The sequence below is a fragment of the Mytilus californianus genome, unplaced genomic scaffold, assembly GCF_021869535.1.
Source record: "Mytilus californianus isolate M0D057914Y unplaced genomic scaffold, xbMytCali1.0.p SCAF_2, whole genome shotgun sequence".
Classification (NCBI taxonomy): Eukaryota; Metazoa; Mollusca; class Bivalvia; order Mytilida; family Mytilidae; genus Mytilus; species Mytilus californianus.
Genome location: NW_026262668.1, coordinates 47,853,008 through 47,859,590, shown reverse-complemented (window position 1 = coordinate 47,859,590; position 6,583 = coordinate 47,853,008).

The following is a 6,583-nucleotide window of genomic DNA, read 5'->3' as shown; positions in this document are numbered from 1 at the left end:
TCGTTTCCTTAATGTATTGTTCTTCATAACACGGAAGGATCTGGTCCGGTAGGGACTCTATGGGATTCTGAAGTTACCGACTTTATATCTGCCACAGTGCAATTGTGGTACACCCTTTCTACCTGATACCAAAATAGCTTTACCTATAATAAACCATTTCAAAATTATATCAAGTGAAAACCAGTACTCTACATGAACAATGTTTTTTTTATTTTCTCACGATACGTTATTGAATTACAGTAACCACAGATTAAATTTAACATCATACCTTCTTTTATAGGGTTAGTGTAGCCCAGTCTTTAGTTTTTTATGTTGTGTTATGTGGATTGTTGTTTGTCTTTTAGTAGTCTATCGTGTTTGCCATGGCCTTGTCTGTTCAGTTTCGAATTATGTGTTTGACTATCCAGTTGGTATCTTTCGCCTCTGTTTTATATAGGAATACAATAAATATCAAAAACAAATGTTTTCTAGTTCAAAATAGGACTAATGGTTCAATAATATACCGTATGTTTGATTTGAATTAGAAAAAAAATATCCTTGTAAATCAGAGACAATAGTAGACTACCGATGTTTATATCTCATTACTCCAGTAAGAAGTTACAAATTAAAACATCAAAAACTTAGGGACTTGCATAAACTCCATCAATAGCAAAACATGGTGCGTAAATAAGATCTGGCAGTTGTTCTTAATAGAAATATACTAGATCCGAAAAAAAATTGTTTAAGAATTCATTTTTCCAAGTTTTAGAAAAGTGAAGAGTTCATCAAAATGTGGAAAGACTGTTAACTATTCAAATGTTTTTCAAAATTGAAAAAGCAAAAACAAAAAAGCAAATTGATTGTTATAAGTTATGATAATTGTGTCAAACATGATCATAAGCGGAAGGAAACATAAACCGCTTCTCTGACATCAATGTTGATATTTAATCAACTTACAGATCAATAAAACAACTAATTCAAATCAACAAAGACCCACCGGACATTTATTAATTTTGGTTGTTAACTTTTAAATCGCCAAATTCACTGTAGGATCCAAGTTTTTTTTATCCTTTCTTTATTTTCTTAATATACTCAAACAAGTGGATAAGTGATAATTTTATTAATACATGTTTGCGTATCTATCTCTGCTTCGGTTGAATAGTGTCAGTTTCAAAAATCTATAAACTTTCGATATCATATTACAAATATCTAAGCGATATCTTGCGAAAGGAAAACAAAACCGTAAGAATATTTTTTGTTTAAAGATCGTTCAATACAAACAATTGCGAGGGAGGTCTTTCCTCATTTGCTGGTTGGTTTTAGGTTTATTTTTTTTAAACAACCAAATGACATTTGTAACATGTCAATTATCTGATTGGTTATGACTGCTGATATGTTGGTTGGTTGAATGATTGGTTTATGGATTGATTAATTGATTAATTGATTAAACATTATCGTACTGTCATGTTTGTCGAATTTCATATTCATTATTCGATGACAGGTCTGGTTAGGTTGGCTTTGTGGTTGAGTTGAACGAATGAATAATTACTCGATTGGAAGATAGATAAATCGATTGAATGACTGATTGGCACGTTTCTTAACATAAAGACGCAAAGTCCATATTGTTTAATAGATTGATTGATTGTTTGTGTGGGATACCAGTCCTTCGAGTTGTTACACGGGACCGTGTATATAAGAGCAACAGTAAAACACAGGGATAATGTGGACCCTTATTAAGTACATGGGACCAGGTCTCAAGGAACAAGCGAATTAGAAAGGAAGAGTATGGGTCCCCTATTAAATATATTTCTTGTATCTTCCTTCTTACATTTTCTCATTTTTAAGGACCCTCCGGACTTTATAATTTATCTATTTATTGTGTGTACATTTTCTAAAAATTATAGAGAAACTTAACTTTTATTTTGCGTTTTGTCATGACGTTTCACTTTCTGTATTTGAGAATGTGGAGTGTTTTTTTTTAATTCAAAACGCAGATTCAAGTGTGAGGTGATAATTGTGACGTCACAAGGTTTAAATATAAAAGTAAAGATTTGGTTCTTTATGGTCTACTAGTCAGAAATGCATATCAAATATACCAAATACATAAAGGATAATAACTGTCATATGGAGTTCCTGGATCGCTTCGGTCAAAATAATTCCCGAATCCGTATTTTCCAATAATTCCGAGAGAAAAATATCGGGTTTTTATACGATTACGAAGGAGAAGCAATAACAAGAAAAATAGTACACGGAGAGATAATTATTATTACCAAAAATGTTCGGTTAGATAGGGTGCATTTCAAAAAAGTATTACAAAAATACCGAACTCCAAGGTAAATTCAAAAAGGGGAACCGACACAATCAAACGTTAGCAACCAACGGAACGACAGGAAAACAACTGTCATATTCAGCATAATAACTGTTCGATCCATTTGCTACATATTTAATCTGCATCTTATAAAACCACAATATATTGCAACAACAATAAATGGCTGAAGAAAGGGAAACAAATATAATCGGAACAAAATCAGAAGGTCTTTCCACGAAAAAGTGGGAAACCAACTGTGAATCTTTTGACCACAAGCTTACAAGAAATGAAAATCCCAGGAAGCAGGTAGCCAAAACAAATGTCCACGTTTTCTTTTCGCGTGCGATATTCATACCATGTAACAGTCACACGTTCAAATATTATAATCAATGATGTCATAAACGATAGATTATTTTTATGGGGAGAATAGGTTACAAAACGCAGAAAGTTAATTCAGATTCAAATGGCTAATATTTACACAAATGAACAAAGTAATGATGTAACGTGTTGAGACTCTTTGATCCTAATCATGTTCCCATACCCAATAACTCATTATAGATATCAGGATTAACATTTTGTACGCCAGTCGTGCGTTTTGCCTACTAAAAACTTATCAGTGACGCTCGAATGAAAAACAATTAAAAAGACCATTTAAAGTACAAAGTTTTAGAGTCTTGTTAATGTCAGCGTATTGTCCGTATTGTAATATTATAACGAGAATGTATTTTAATGGTAAATCTTATGAACGTGCACTTGCATTGCATAAACGCTAGATCACTTTAACGAATCAATTTTGCGCATGCACAGATATCATCAAAACAGATACACACAAAATGTCACATTATAACTGGAAACATTGCCTTTCCTTCAGGAAAACCTGAGACAGATGTCACATTTTCTTGTTTATACAAATTTAAGTAGTAGCCCCGATTTTTTCAATGAGTTCATGAAACATCAAGAAAAGAGGAGATTTTACAAAAGTCTGAAAGAGCTGGTAAATGTTTCAATAGTTCAGTAATATACAAGCAAAGCAATTAATAATTAAGATTTTTCCTGTTTTCATGACATTGCTACACAGGTAATGTGTTTTCACATATCCATTTACAAAGAGGCAATAAAAATTAAAAATCCGATGAAGGGATTTGAACACAACGGCCTTTTCTCTAACAATAATGATGATATTCAATTAATTAAAAGATTATTAATACAGCTAATTCCATATATTAAAGACTTATCCGGACTATATTTATTGTTGTTATTCAGGGGTACTTGGAGTTGGCAAATTCATTATAGGACAAAATAACGTTTTTAGCTTTTGTTTTATCTCAACTGTTTTCTCGTTTTTGTATTGTTCAGTCGTAGGGTCGTTTATTTATTTTTGCTTTATTTACAAGGGGGATACATGGTTGTTATCTTATAATTTAAGATTTCTGTTATTTCTTTTATTCAAAATTGGTTCAATGTAAAGTTTCTGTTTGTAGGCTGTTGTTTGTCTTTGGTCGTTTTTTCGATTGGTCATCACATTGTCAGATTGTTTTCGATTTATACATTTGACTATCCCTTTTGAAATCTTTTACCTCTCTTTTATATAAGAATACAACATGTACAATAAATATCAAATAACATATTCCAAAAAATGTTTTATAGTTCAAATATTAGAACTGACGATTCAATACTTTATCGTTTGTATGATTTGAATTAGAAAACAAACTCCTTTAAAATTAGAGGCAACAGTAGATTCCCGACGTTTAGATCTCATTATTCCATTTGGAAGTAACCCACACATTTTAAAAACAAAAACCGACAGACTTGCATAAACTTCAAAAAGTGAGACATGGTGTGTTAATAAGATATGACTGTTCCTCTTAAGAAATGAGGATATCACCAAGATTGCTTTGCGATGGACACCTGATGGTAAAAGAAAAAGAGGAAGGCCAAAAGAGACCTGGCGCAGAATGGTAGAAACTGAGATGAAAGATCTTGGGAAAACCTGGAAGGAGATTAAGAAAAAGGCAAAAGACAGGCAAATGTGGTGAGTACCGGTTAAGGCCTTATGTGCTGACAGACACGAAGAGGATGAGTGAGTGTGAGTGAGTTCCTCTTAACATGACGAATAAAGGTAAATAGAACCGAAATAAATTTTACAAGGAATTCATTAAAAGTTTAAGAAAAGTGAAGCTATATTTAACGACGGTCTTCTCTCGTTTGGTTACCAAAAATCTAAGCGTCATCTTGCGAAAGAAAAAGAAAATCCCAAGAAATAAAAGTGGTGTAAAAATAAAACATTTTTTGTTTTCTTTATACAAACAATTGTGAAGGGAGTTTTTTTTCCCTTTTCTAACAAGCATTTTTTGTTGGGTTTTTAGTATTTTTTAACAAATACATAAAATTTCGGGTTCTTTAACGGTTGCGAAAGAGTAACGATAACAAGAACTGGAGTCTCTAAAGAGCATGTGTCGGTAACCTAGGTCTATGTGCATCTTCAAAAATGGACACTCTCCAACATTGTAGACTAGTAGAATTCTTGACAAAAATCTCTTCTTTGTTGATCTTTTATTGCTGATCATTTTTCTTGTTTACAGTTTCTCTCTGTGAGAATGAGAGCAAACAAATCGCCATTTTAGGGCAATCACTTCTATAAAGAGACAGCTAACTATTTTTGGCTATATTTGACTTGTTTGCAGATCTGGTCTTGCAGGTCAATTTTGCTACTAAAAATGTTATCTATCTAATATAGTTTTCAAGATAATAGGCAAAAACTCTTGAAATTGGTAAAATTCTTCATTAAGGGGCAAAAACTCCAATAATGAGTCGACTGATGATTTCAGCCATGTTGACTTACTTGTAAAACTTATCTTACTGATCGTGTTTGCTATTTAAAGTGTCTATCTATTTATTACAGTTTTCAAACTAACACCAAAAATTGATAAAAATCATCATTAAAGAGTAATAAGTCAAATAACGAGTCGATTGAAGAATTCATCTAATTGACTTATTTATAGATCTTGTCTTGCTGATCATTTTTGCATTCTTAAGTTTCTCTCTACCTATAATAGTTTTCAAGATAACTAACAAAAATGAAAAATAACGTTAAAATTCGTTATCTTAGGGCAATAACTTCTATAAGATGTCGTTTGACAGTTTGGTTGTAAACAGACAATATATTATAGAGCTCAATATTGTTAACATTTCTGTCTCGTCAGATTTTCTCTATTTATTGCGGTTTTCAAAATAATAGACACAAATTGCATTTTACCCCTATGTTCTATATTTAGCCCTGTTGGTCATCTTAGTTAGCAGACGGGTTCATCAAACACATTTCTTAAACTAGATAATCAAATGATGTTTTTGCTAAGTTTGGGAAAATTTGACACAGTAGTTTCAGATGTAATGATTTTTGTAAACGTTTACGAACGATGACGGACGCCAACTGATGAGAAATGTTCACTTGGCCCTTAAGTCAGATGAATTAAAAATGGGGAAAATAGTTATTAAAGGGCAAAAACTTCAATAAGGTGACAAATGACGATTTCAATCATGTTGACCTAGTCGTAGATTTTGTCTTGATGCTCATTTTTTATATTAATAAGTTTCCGTCTATCTATTATAATTTTAGAGATAATAGTGAAAAATGAAAAAAAAAAGTATTATCCGTCGATTAAGGGCAATATCTCATGTAAGAAGTCGATTGACAGTTTTGATGGAAATAGTCATTATGTAGATCTCATCATTCTAAACATTTTTGCCTTGTTAGATTTTCTTTATCTTTAGCAATTTTCAAGATAATAGACACAATTTCCATTTTACAACTATGTTCTATTTTAAGCCATGTTTGTCGGCAGCCGTTGTCATCGTAGACAATTTTTTTTTAAGTAGATACTTAATTGATGATTGTGGCCAAGTTTGTTTAAATTTCGTGAGCTAAAAATAGGGTACAGGGAGATCATTCTCACAAACAAAATTGTTTGGTAAAATAGGGTGCTTTTCAAAGTATGATAACTGTTCGATATCATTTGCCACATATCTAATCAACATCTTATAAAACCACAATATAGCGCAAGAACAAAAAGTGGCTGAAGAAGTAAAAATATAATCAGAACACAATCAAATGGTATTTCCACGAAAAAGTGGAGAGACATAATAATCAGAACAAACTCAAAAGGTATTTCCACGGAGAGGTAAAAGACCTAATGCTCTTTCTATTGTTTTAAACAGACATCACATTTGTACATATTGATGATCCTCACTGCTTCATAGAATATTCTGGAAAAATCAATTGTTTTAATCGAAGAGTTT